The 12,767-nt window shown below is 37.2% G+C and overlaps 1 protein-coding gene across 13 annotated transcripts in view; it reads right to left on the minus strand.

Annotated features, from left to right (window-relative positions):
• Nucleotides 1-12,767, minus strand: part of DYM (dymeclin) — a gene marked incomplete at both ends in the record, with an annotated part of 301,077 nt that overhangs the window by 135,332 nt on the left and 152,978 nt on the right. The window lies entirely within an intron of this gene.

Below are 12,767 nucleotides of genomic sequence, written 5' to 3' on the forward strand. Positions count from 1 at the left end.
TTAGTCAGTGAAGCCTACCTGAGATTACCCATCCACCTACCTGTCCTATTTATGGACTAAAAAACCCATCAGACTAATAACCATTTTGAGGCTCAAATATGAAATAGTTTTCTTATTATATTACTATGAGGTTCACTCACATCAGAGAAAATGTGAATCCTGACAAAGTTTACAATTCAAAAGCAGGGATTTTAGGGCCTCCCTCATGGTGCAAGGGGTTAAGACGCAACCTATGAAGCTGTCAGCAGCCTCTGTAGCACGAGTTCGATTCTCGGCCAGCCAGGGAGAAACCCACATGGCGCAGCAGACCTCTCCTGCTTCGCCTGCTGCTCCCCTCAGTAGTGTACTTCGGTCAGTCTGCCTGTTCTGTTCCCCCCTCTGTCTCTGGTGAATCCTGTCACCCCCCACACCTCCGGCCTGTACCCCAGTTCTTGTATGCATAAATAAAATTTTAAAAATCTAAAAAAAAAGTAGGGATTTTAGATATATTTATATTTATTAATGATAGGAAATCAAAAGACATCTTGCTAAAAATCAAAAACATAACCATTGTTTTCAGAGGATACAGGGTCTAACACTGAGATGTAGGTATTTGATTGTTAAAAAGGAAGACATAGTCATTGATAGTAACAATATCAAAAATTACCCTTTAATTTGTGGGGGAAATGAATGAGCTGGGACACTGTCTTGCCCTGCTCTAGTCACATACAACTAACTGTTCAGTTCTTAACACCAGTTCTGTGCCTGTTTGTCCATGGTATGCCTGTTCTACTCTAGGGAAAAAGCTAGAAAAACAAAATGGCACATGGAAACCCATCACTTTTAGGCCAAGGCTGTATCTTCAGTGAACTACTCTAATGAAATAATGCAAGATAAAATCTCATTAGCATACTCTGTTTTTCAGTGGAATTATATATTCTACAAGATAATTAGTTCTAAACACTGTAATTTCTGAACATCGTGTTTTGTTTAAAACAAACAAAATGAATTAAAACTCAAAGCTGAAATAGGACATCAAAAAGATATTTTCAATGGGATAACATATCTAAAAATAATAGAATGAACAGAATAGAATTTGACTCTCCTCAAATATTTGAACAAATATTAATAGATAAGCAAATAACTACTGTATTTATACAAGTCATCAGAAGAAACATCATTTGATTATGTAAGAAGGCAAATCAGCTTCTCTAAATGAATAAAATCAGAGAATGCATCTACAGAACCAGATTAGGAACAATAACACAACAATATAGAGATTCTTTATACTAAGGAACACACTGGGAAAGCGGGTTCTGTGGTTTTGGATAAAGGGAAGCAGGTCAAACTTCCACATTTTGTAAATAAATAGGGTCTTTTATCCTCTGAAATGACTGCTTATTGATTTTTTCTAATTCTTGAAGTTAAAGAGCACTGACACAAATAAATATGCAATGTCCCCAACACAAAAAAAAGTAGTGATTTAAGTCATCTGCCAACAAATTCAAATCCAAGAATATAAATAGACCAGAGCTGAGTTAGTTAATAAAGAATTCATTTTACCATTTGCAGTAGCATTCCCACTATGCAGCAGAACAAAGAACCACCATTTTGATTATAAAAGGCATTACAAGTTAAAGTCAAATTGACTTGGTCTCCCCTATGGAAAAGATGCGTAGAAGGCAGGAGATGGACAAACTCCATCCAGGAAGTCCTGATCTACTCATTTTGCTTCCTTAAATCATCCAAAAGGAGGACACTCACTGCATCCAGGTTTTAGTTAAGCTCCTCTCTACTGGACAGATCTCATCCTTAGGAATGTTTTCCAAGAGCTCAGTTTTTGTAAGAATCTCATCAATTAAGTTTAGCCTTGATATCTGATCACCTTCAACACTTGATCAAATTATTCATCCTCTACCCCTTCACCCCACCCCAGATAATGTCTGATCACCTTAACATACCTAACAGTAAGTAATCTAACAGTAAGAATCTAACAGTAAGAATACTGTTAGATTAGTTAATCTAACAGAATACTGTTAGATTAGTTTAGTAAAAATCACCTACTCCTTAGCAATTTTCCATTAACCCACACCTGCCTTCCACCCCACTGATTATGAGCCCATTTTTACTCTGATTCAGAGTTGAGCCCATTCGCTCCTCCCCCCCCCCCAACTGTCTGCTTTGCTTTCTTTAACAAGTATCATGAATACTTTTTCCTTTAACAGAACCCAGATGGTGTGACACAGAAGTTGAGTCTTCTTAATACATTTTCTTTGTCAGTGGGTAGTTTGTGGTACGAAGACAGACAATGGAAAAAATGAGTGAGTCCTTAAGATCAGTGCTTCACGAGTGAGAAACTTCCTTCAAGAATTATAGGCTCAGCTGCTTCTCTGGGGCAAATCAAAATTTGGCTTGACTAAGTCTAGTCAAACTTGTAAATGGCATATAGAATACCAAGGAAACAAAAGATAAATATACTGTTATATTTTGTCCTCAAAACAATTTTAAAAACAAGCAACTTACTATCTGCCAAATGATGAGATAAGCCCAAAAACTTAACACTAACAATAATGTGGACAAACAGAGCAAAAGTAACACTGGAAAACAACCCAAGGGCATCCCTGGTGGCGCAGGCGGTTGAGCGCAGCACTGTAAAGCTGTCTGCAGCCTCTACAGTGCCGGTTCGATCCTCGCCGGCCACGGAGATGACCACATGGTGAGCAGACCTCTCCTGTTTTCGCCCGCTGCTCCCCTCAGCAGTGTATTCATCAGACTGCCTGTTCTGTTCTCTGCTCTGTCTCTGGTGAATCCTCTCACCCTCCTGCACATCTGGCCTGTACCCCAGTTCTTGTATAAGTAAATGAATCTTTAAAAATAAAAAATAAGAAAACAACCCAAAAGTCATGAGCATATCTGCATTACATTTATAAGTTTGTAACCAATGCCTCTTGGATTATACTAAGATTCTATTATAGGTCAAGTGGTTCCTCCCCTAAAGGAACCACAAGTTATTATGTATACAGATTCAACTTACAAACAGGTACCATTATCATTATTATATTAAAAAGCAGAAGGAAGGGACTAGAAAGCCTGACAGAAAGGGTAAAATAAATTTCTCTAAACCATAGTGACAGGAAATGGCACAAGCTCTTGCAATAGTCGCGCCAAGTGTTATGTAAAATTTGGTCGCCTGGATACCTCACTTTTGCTGCTCACTGCTGGCAAAGAAATCAAGGGACATTGATTCCTGAGTAGAAATATTTTAAAAATTAATGGTAATCAAAGCTCCTTTCTCTCTTTTAGACTAGACTATCACAACACTTTGATTCATTATCTTGCCTGCTACAGTAACACTATTATGCCCAAAAAAAAAAAGTAGTTAAGAATTAAAAAAAAAAAAAAACAGATGATTGCCCATTGTATCTTACTAATCAGTATTTAATCCACGATGCTATCTGAAGTGACCATTTAAGGATAAGGAAGAATCCAGAGGCAATTGCACAATCCAGTTAAACCATGAAGAGTATTTCCAAAGCCTTCTCTTTTAACTATTTTATTCACTGTTTTTAGAATAACTTTCCCCTTTACTTTTGAATATTTTACAGAAAAGATACTAAAACATATTTGTTGGTAGTTCCATTGCTACCTTCAAACATGACTTTGGAAGTGCAGGACTCAAGGATATCCTGAATCTTAAAAGGTGGCTCTACCTTAATAAAATACAATTTGCTCTCTTTGCCTAGATTCCAAATACTGCATCTGTCACTGCATCGTAGGATGTAGAGGCCATAAACTAAATTCTTAAAATTTGTCAGAGATAATGTGAACTTGAACTTCCTATTGGCTTAAATCATGTGCTATTTGAAAATAAATGTGCAGAGGAAAAGAAATTACTAGTATCAACACAAGATAAAATAACAAAATTTTAAAGTTTCTATAAATGTTATCTGCATAAAAATGTACATATATGGAAATTAACTATACTTCTAGGTCCCCAGGACAGCATGTGGTTATTAATTTATTTGAATTCAGAAGAATGACATAATGGTTATTCTCTAAGACTAATACTCTAAGACTCCTCATCATTAGTAGGAATTATACTCACTTGTTAATGGCTCTATTTTTTCTTTTCCCAATGGGAAGTAAAATGCAAAACTTATCTTTTGGGTTACCTTGAAAATCTGTCTGTAAATGCTTACTTTGTAAAATCTTCTTTAAAATCTTTTGAGAATAGCACTTGTGTTCATTTTTACTTGAGGGGAAAAAAATTAAACCTGTATCAAAAATTAAAACCAAACAGACATTTGTGATACAGTATTTATAAGAACTAGTAGCTTTGAGAAACAGAAACACTGTATGTTTAGAGTGTAGAAACTAGGTAACTGGTCATATAGAATTTAAAGGCCCCCAAAAAAATAGTTTAAATAGTTTTGAGTTCCTCAGGTTTCTACAGTTCAATTTTAAATTTTAGGCTGTTTTATAAACCATTCCCAAGTAAAACTGTGAGTGGACAGAGACCGAAGTTCAAGAATTTTAAATACAAATAGTTTAAAATTTGTATGTGTCAAACAATATCAGATTTGTAGTAGGCTCTAAGATGAGTTGAGATGAGCCAAGTTACTTAATATCACATTATTATTAAAGGAAAAGTAGTATAAAATTTAGATTAAAAGTGTGGCTTTTAGAGTTAGAATATTTGGGGGTCAATATTGGCTTTACCATCTAGCAAGGCATTCAATCACTCTGTATCAGTTTCTTCATCTATAAAAATGGGAATGAAAATATAATTAACTATTTCAATGAGTTGTTTTAAGGATTAAAATAAAAAGAGTTAATAATTAGAACACTGTCTATTGCAGAGTAAGAGCTCAATAAATATTAGCTATTATCACCACTACAGAGCAAATATTTTGTATATATGCTCTCTTTAATTTATAGCCTTTAGAAAATCTATACAGTACATCTGAAGTTCATTTAAAAATTAATTTTTTATGAACTGCCTCTTATAGACAACTACTTCATAGAATTGTTGTGCAAAACAAGTGACCTCTTGGAACATATCTGATTCTCATTTAAGATCAATATAAGAATGTGCACGGAAAAAAGCCTAAGAAAATTAGTAACTCTTCAGTTGCCATTCCAGCACAAATCTGGAAGATGAAGATTTAAAAACTAGCAGGGTTGGGCCTCCCCGGTGGCGCAGCGGTTGAGCGCTGGGTTGTGAAGATGCCCGCGGCCTCTGAGGCGCCGGTTCGATCCCCAGCTGCTCCCCGGCCACCAGCGGAGGGTCCCACATGGCGCGCAGACCTCTCCTGCCGCCCGCTGCTCCCCTCAGCAGTGTACTTCGGTCCTTCTGCCTGCTCTGCTCCCCGCTCTGGCTCTGGTGAATTCTCTCACCCTCCCGCACTTCTGACTGTACCCAGTGCATGTATAAACAAAACAAACAAACAAATAAATAAATAAAACATGCCTCTATAAAAAATAAAAAATAAAATAAATTTTATAAAAAAAAAAAAACTAGCAGGGTTGAACTAAAATTTTAAAATATCAAAATATTAAATATATATACTAAAAAATAGAAATTAAGTATATTTCATTAAGTAAATATATGGAGAGGTGCATTTATCTCACTTTATGATGCTATCACATCCAGTAAAATGAAATTCTAATCAGAGCGAGGACACTAAAGACTTCATTTCTACTTTCAGCTTGTTATGTGACCTTTGCCAAACCATTAAACTTCCTCTCCTTCCTCATCTTACGTAACATAGAAATAAATCATTTTGCTGTCAATCTAAGTTAAAGGAATAAGATTAGAATAAATGCCACTCCCACTCTGTGGCCAAACTGAAAAGGATTTGCCTTTCTCATCACTAGCATGATGATTTAGTTAATTAGTGCCAGTGGGTGAAACATTAACTTCTGATTTACATCACCACCTATGTAAATTCTGGAAGTCAAATAAATGCAAGGGCTGGCATCATGACGTGCTAAGGCATGGAGAGTGGGTGGAATCACTTTTCTTCCATATACGGGAAACCCTGTATGTTTAAGTCTTTTAGACATTTAGTAACCAGGAATATTTCTATAATAAGCAGTTGTGCAAGTCTGCATGTCTGAATATGTACATGAAATTCCCTGCAAATGGCAGCCCCAGGGGAAGAGCATCCAACTTGAAGAATTTTGCGTCCACTCCAAATCTTCCACACAGAGTTTACATGCCATGAGAAATTTTTGTTTTGTCATTTGCAATATTCTCCTACAGCAACTCTGGATACACCTACAGGTACATCAATAAGGCTTGGAGTGTCTTCTTTACCCATGAAATCTACACCTGAGAGCATTTGATAAAAAAGAAAACCTACTACCATTTTTTGATTAAATGTGAATATCATATTAATTTTCTAAGATCCTGTCATTTGTTTCCAGATGCCTGACTCCTCATGACATCCTTCACATGGATAAGAATTTCATTCATTGAGTATCTTTTGTTATACTTTATTAATTTAATCTTAATTTCTTCCCTTTGGATGATAAATTGTACACTAGAACTTAGTGATATTTTAGTGCAGATTACCATGGAAAGCTACTGTAACATTTATTTTGAGAGTTTTAATGTTTTTGTTGGTCCTCAATAAATCTTACCAATACTCTTATAAGTAGTACACCGAAAATATTTTTCTAAACATTTCCAATTAGGAACAACATAATAAATTTCTTTGCTTCTCCACTAGGTAATTTTAAATTAAAATGGAAGTTAGTGTAGAATTTTTAATACATACACTGATACAGTTTTCTTTCTTCTTATTCCTATGTCTGAAACTTCATCCTGTTACTACTATTACAGACATAAGTGTCCATAATTTATTTCTGCCAAAGGAAAAGTGTGGGGGAGAGGGTGGTGAAGCATCTTAGAACTCTATTTTCAAATGATTTTCTAGTACTGTGTTTAAATTTCAAGAGGTAAAATTTAATCCAAAATAATTTTATTTTTCTGAGTTTCTTCTTCTGCCTTGTAAGAACCAGCAGAGAAAATGTTATTTTTGCATTTTTATGAGGCTTTTTTTTTTTAAAAACATGTTGATATTGCTTTGATGGTCATGGTCTACCAAATAAATCTGAAAAGTGGAAAATCAGTAAAACATTTAACTGAGAGAAAAAAGCAAGGCAATTCCACATATTTAAGAGGAATTAAAGAATCCTCCTTACCAGGCAGTTTTACTACATGTGTGGAAACTATAACCAAACAGCTATAGTTAGAATACTTCAATATCTAACAATGCTGGGGACTCCCCAGTGGCACAGCGGTTGAGCACTGGGCTGCAAAGCTGCCCGCAGCCTCTGTAGCACTGGTTCAATTCCCAGCTGCTGACGAGGGTCCCACATGGCGCAGCAGACCTCTCCTACCGCGCCCACTGCTCCCCTCAGCAGCGTACTTCGTCAGTCTGCCTGTTCTGCTCCCTGTTCTGGCTCTGGTGGGTTCTCTCGCTCTCCCATGCTTCTGACTATACCCAGTGCTTGTATAAATAAATAAATAAATCTTAAAAAAAAAAATTCAACAATCCTGCGTAGAATGCTCTTTGAAGATACAGTTGCAGTAAGACTGCCATTTCAATACCTTAGCCAAGTAGTCTCTGCAGAAGTGGCTGTTATTAGACTAGACAAATCAGCTGTTATTAGACTAGACAAAATACCTAAGTATTATTTAGGTGCTAGGACTTACTGGATGAAGAAAACCAGGAAGGTGGGGAGAACAGATGTATAATCTTAACAACAGACTGGGGGGGTGAGGAGATCAGAGAAAATTTGTCAAGGACATAACAAACAAATATAGAGAAAAGAACACTGTAGAGAGGCAAGAGCATGTAAGAAGTCCTAATTAAAGAAGTGGTCAGAAAACCCTAAAAAAGATAATGATTGGTGTGGCTAGAGAATGTATCATCCTAAAGGCACAGGGAAGCCGGTGAGTGAAGAGTTCAAAGCAAGGAAGAGACCGAATTATTTGAAGATGCTTGCTAGATGAGGAATTATGGTGGAGGTGGGAGTGGCAAGACTGGAGGACAACTGGACAGCAGCTTTCGGAATCTAGGTGTGAGATAAGATGTCTGAGGTAGAGTCACTGGCAGGGGAGACAGATGTGAAGACAGACCATTTACAATTTGGACACAGAACGTAAATGGATATCCTGAAAATGGATGGAAGGAATGAGGGAATGACAATGTTGACAATTCTCATGTAATGCGCATTATGGATAGAGACACCATTTACTGAGATGGAGGAGATCAACAGAAAAGGTCTATGAAGAAAGGTTAATTGCTCACCTGGAGAGGAAGCATGTGAGAGACTTGAGAGGGGACATGAGAGGTGACATTTACATTAAGGCAAATGACTGGCTAGGACTGTAGCTCAGACTCTCAGCTGTAGTTATCGATTTGCAAAGCACTGGCCCAGGGAAGACTCGTAAAGTCACAGAACTAGATGTAAAATGCCTCAGATAAAAGATGAAGAGAAATGACAAGAGGGCTTAGGATCAAGCCTTAAAGAATTCTAATATTTAAACAAAAGAGCCTAAAAAAAAATTGGCAAGGGCCTCCCCGGTGGCGCAGCGGTAGAGCGCTGGGTTGCGAAGCTGCCCGCAACCTCTGCGGCGCCGGTTCGATCCCCGGCTGCTCCCCGGCCACCGGAGGAGGGTCCCACATGGCGCGCAGACCTCTCCTGCCGCCCGCTGCTCCCCTCAGCAGTGTCCTTCGGTCCTTCTGCCTGCTCTGCTCCCCGCTCTGGCTCTGGTGAATTCTCTCACCCTCCCACGCTTCTGACTGTACCCAGTGCATGTATAAACCAAACAAACAAACAAACAAATAAATAAATAAATAAATAAATAAGACATGCCTCTAGAAAATTTAAAAAAAATTAAAAAAAAAAATTGGCAAAACAGTGGGAAGAAAGCCAGGAATAAGCTGTTGCAGAAGCCAAGAGGGTGGAGCAAAGCAAACATGGTGCCGAGGTTTGCCATGCTATGCCCTCCTCTTGTCTTCACAGCCCACAGCAGTGATTCATTTCCATAACTCCTGACCAGAAAAAGAAGGAAAAAAAAAAACAACACACACACATACACCAAAGACCCAAATCAGAAAACATACTATAAGTCAGAGAAGCAACTACTTAAAAATTTAACTGCCTGTTGTTTTTTCTTCCCAAGTTTGCGGCTCTGAATTGACCCATCCTATTTTGATGTGATATGGCCCTGAGAAGGAAAATAGTAAATCTTAAGACTGAATACCACATTATAGAAAATGGAATAAGCTTTATGACAGGATCAAGTAGTGAATATGTAATTCAAAAGGAAACCATAATGGTTTAAGTGGGATAATACATTTCATTTCATGCCACAGAAGTGGCACAGAAATCAATAAAGCATATAGCCACAACAGAATTATTAAGACGGTATCATATGCATGAAAAATTATTATTATGGCTTCAAATATTTACTCAGTACAGATTTAGTGAGTGGTATATTCTATGACCAGACAGTTCCAGCATTTTTTTAAAAAACTCTTTTGAGGAAACTCATTAGAGCACTGTCTTGGATTCAGACTGAGTGGTACCAGATGTGATTTTTTTTTTTTTTAAACCATAGTATAAAAGATATCCCAAATAGATAAAAACACTCTTAAATTTGAAAGTGCCACAGTTTGGATACAGAAATGATTCAATGATGGACTTACTTAGAAGCCCACTCAGTTAAAAAGAAAAGTGCCCTCCCCCATCCAAAAAAAAAAACTATAAAAATTATAAAATAAGCCACAGGAGAATTTTTTTTGTGATCACAAATAGGGAAATTCCTGTTCATCCTCACAAACCCCTGCAGTTCTTTGTCAATGAATAAGATGACACTGTATTATTTTGATGAGAGGGAAAAAAAGAAACCCCAAAGACATACATTTAACTGGGGAGTGGAGAGAGGGAATACATAAAGGAAAGAAGAAACTTATTTAAATTTGTATAACTTTTAAGTGCCAAAAATAAAATTATTTCATAATGTTATGTATATTTTACTAATGTTCCATACCTAGTTTTAGACATCATCAAGTTTTTGTCCATACGCATAAAATTTTTTACAGTTGTTCTCAAAATGGATAAGAGAACTGGACATTAAGACCTGAAATTCTAAAATATATAAAAGAAAATATAGGCAAAACACTACAAGACATACATCACAATAACATCTTTATAAAGACTTATCACCCAAAGCAAAGAAGGTCAAGGAAAAGATAAACACCTGGGATTAAATCAAGCTGAAAAGCTTCTGCACAGCAAAAGAGACATTAACCAAAACAGAGAGACACCCCACTGATTGGGAAAAAATTCTTTGTACTCCATTCAATGGATAAGGGACTGATCACAAAGATATACAAAGAACTCACACGGCTCAACAAAAACAATAAACAATCCAGTTAGAAGGGATCATGCTCAGCGAAATAAGCCAAAAAGAAAAAGAAAAATACCGGATGGTCTCACTCATAGCAGGAATCTAGAAAACTTAAATAAGGGAACAGGAAAATGAATAACTATAAGAAAGTGAAAATCAAAATCAACAAAAAACTATGAACCAGAGACACTTTTAGGGGGGCGGGGGCGGGAGGGGAGGGATTGGGGTCAGAATGGGGGGGCTGCAATTGTATGGGGAATATAAAAATAAAATTTATTATTTAAAAAAAAATTGCTTTGGCTATTTGGTGTCTTCTGTGATTCCATATAAAAAAAAAAAAAGAAAGAAAGAAAGAAATGGGCAGAAGAACTTAAAAGACCTTTCTCCAAAGAGGAAAAGCAAATGGCCAACAGGCATATGAAACAATGTTCAACATCCCTTATAATCAGGGAAATGCAAATTAAAACCACACTGAGAGACCAGCTTACACCAGTGAGAATGGCAAAGGAACTCTCCTACATTGCTGGTGGGAGTGCAAACTGGTCCAGCCACTATGGAAAGCTGTCCTGAGGTTCCTTAGTCTACTAAAAATGGAGCTACGCTATGACCTGGCAATTCCATTCCTAGGGATCTACCCAAAGGACACAAAAACATTGATTCAAAAGATCACCTGTACCCCTATGTCTACTGCAGCACTATTTACAATAGGTAAAACCTGGGAACAACCCAATGCCCCAAAATAGATGACTAGATCAAAAAGATGTGGTATATATACACAATAGAATATTAGTCAGCAATCAAAAAAGATAAACTCATGCCATTCGCAGCAATGTGGATGGAGCCAGAAGGAACTATGCTCAGTGAAATAAGCCAGAAGGAAAAAGAAAAATATCAGGTGGTTTCACTTACAGCAGGAATATAGGGGAACCAAACAAGACATCGGTGTTAAAAAAATAATAACAGTACCAAACACAACAAAGCAAAAACAGACAATTATAAATCAGAGACATCCTGCAGGGGAGGAGGAGGGAGAGGGATCAGAGGGAGGGAGGGAGGAGCACAGGGGAGTGAGGTGATGGTGCACAGGTGCCTTGGGGAAGGAAACTCTATGGGGACTACACCTGAGGAGGTGGGGGGAAGCAAATATTGTTTAAAAATGAACAATGAACAATGATGTAAAAAAATGAAAAAAACTAAAAAAAAATTTTATAGTTGTTTCAGAAGCAGTATAATTTTATATTTTTTCATTCACTATATCAAATGTTTTCTGCATTTCTACTTTTTTCAATTTTTATTTATTTTTATGGACAAGAATTGGGATGTAGGCCAGAGGTGCAGGTGATGAGAGGATTCACCAGAAACAGAGTGGGGAGCAGAACAGGCAGATTGACTGAAATACACTGCTAAGGGGAGCAACAGGGGAGACAGGAGAGGCCTGCTGTGCCACACATGGATCAACTCCCTGGCAGGGATTGAACTCAGGCCATAGTGATGACAGTGCTGAGACTTAATCCCTAGGCCACCATAGTTCTTCTTTTTAAATAATGTTTTTAATGAGTGCGTGATGTTCCCTTGAGTTTATAAGACATCACTTACTTGACCATTCCCTTATTTTTTTTCTAAATATAATTCTTCCCTTAGGATAAATTTCAAGATGTTAACATCTCAATGACTTTTGGTAGCTATTTCTTTATAGGAATCAATTATTTTACATCACTCTTTATCTTACATATGCAAGTTATGATAGGAAAATAACCTAGGACTATTACAACAAAACTTTAGTACATTAAATTTGAAATGACTAGACATTTCTAAAACTCTTTATTTTGAAATAAATGAACGTTTAACTCACTGTATTCTACATGTTTTTAATAGTGAATATCCCTAATATCTCTACATAGTATAAAACATAATCCACATAGACACACACTATATATCTGCAACACTGACTGGTAAGAATGGCATCACAGAAGTCCTGTTGTGGTTCCTTACTGTTCATAGTAAAACATCTCAATGTTTATGTTTTCTTGATATGGTTCTCCAATTACTTTTTCAAAAAACCACTTCCATCAACCTCTTTTTTTCATCTCCACTGCCACAAATAGGTAGTCTCTGTATTGGTCTATTACCTACTTCCAGAATCCTTCCTCTTAATTTTTTTTTTAAGATTTATTTATTTATACAAGCACTGGGTATAATCAGAAGCGTGGGAGGGTGAGAGGATTCACCAGAGCCAGAGCAGGGAGCAGAAGAGGCAGACTGACGAAATACACTGCTGAGGGGAGCAGCGGGCGTGGCAGGAGAGGTCTGCGCGCCATGTGGGACCCTCGCCCGGCAGCTGGGGATTGAACCGGTGCTG

This window comes from Talpa europaea (assembly GCF_964194135.1).
Source record: "Talpa europaea genome assembly, chromosome: 13".
Lineage (NCBI taxonomy): Eukaryota > Metazoa > Chordata > Mammalia > Eulipotyphla > Talpidae > Talpa > Talpa europaea.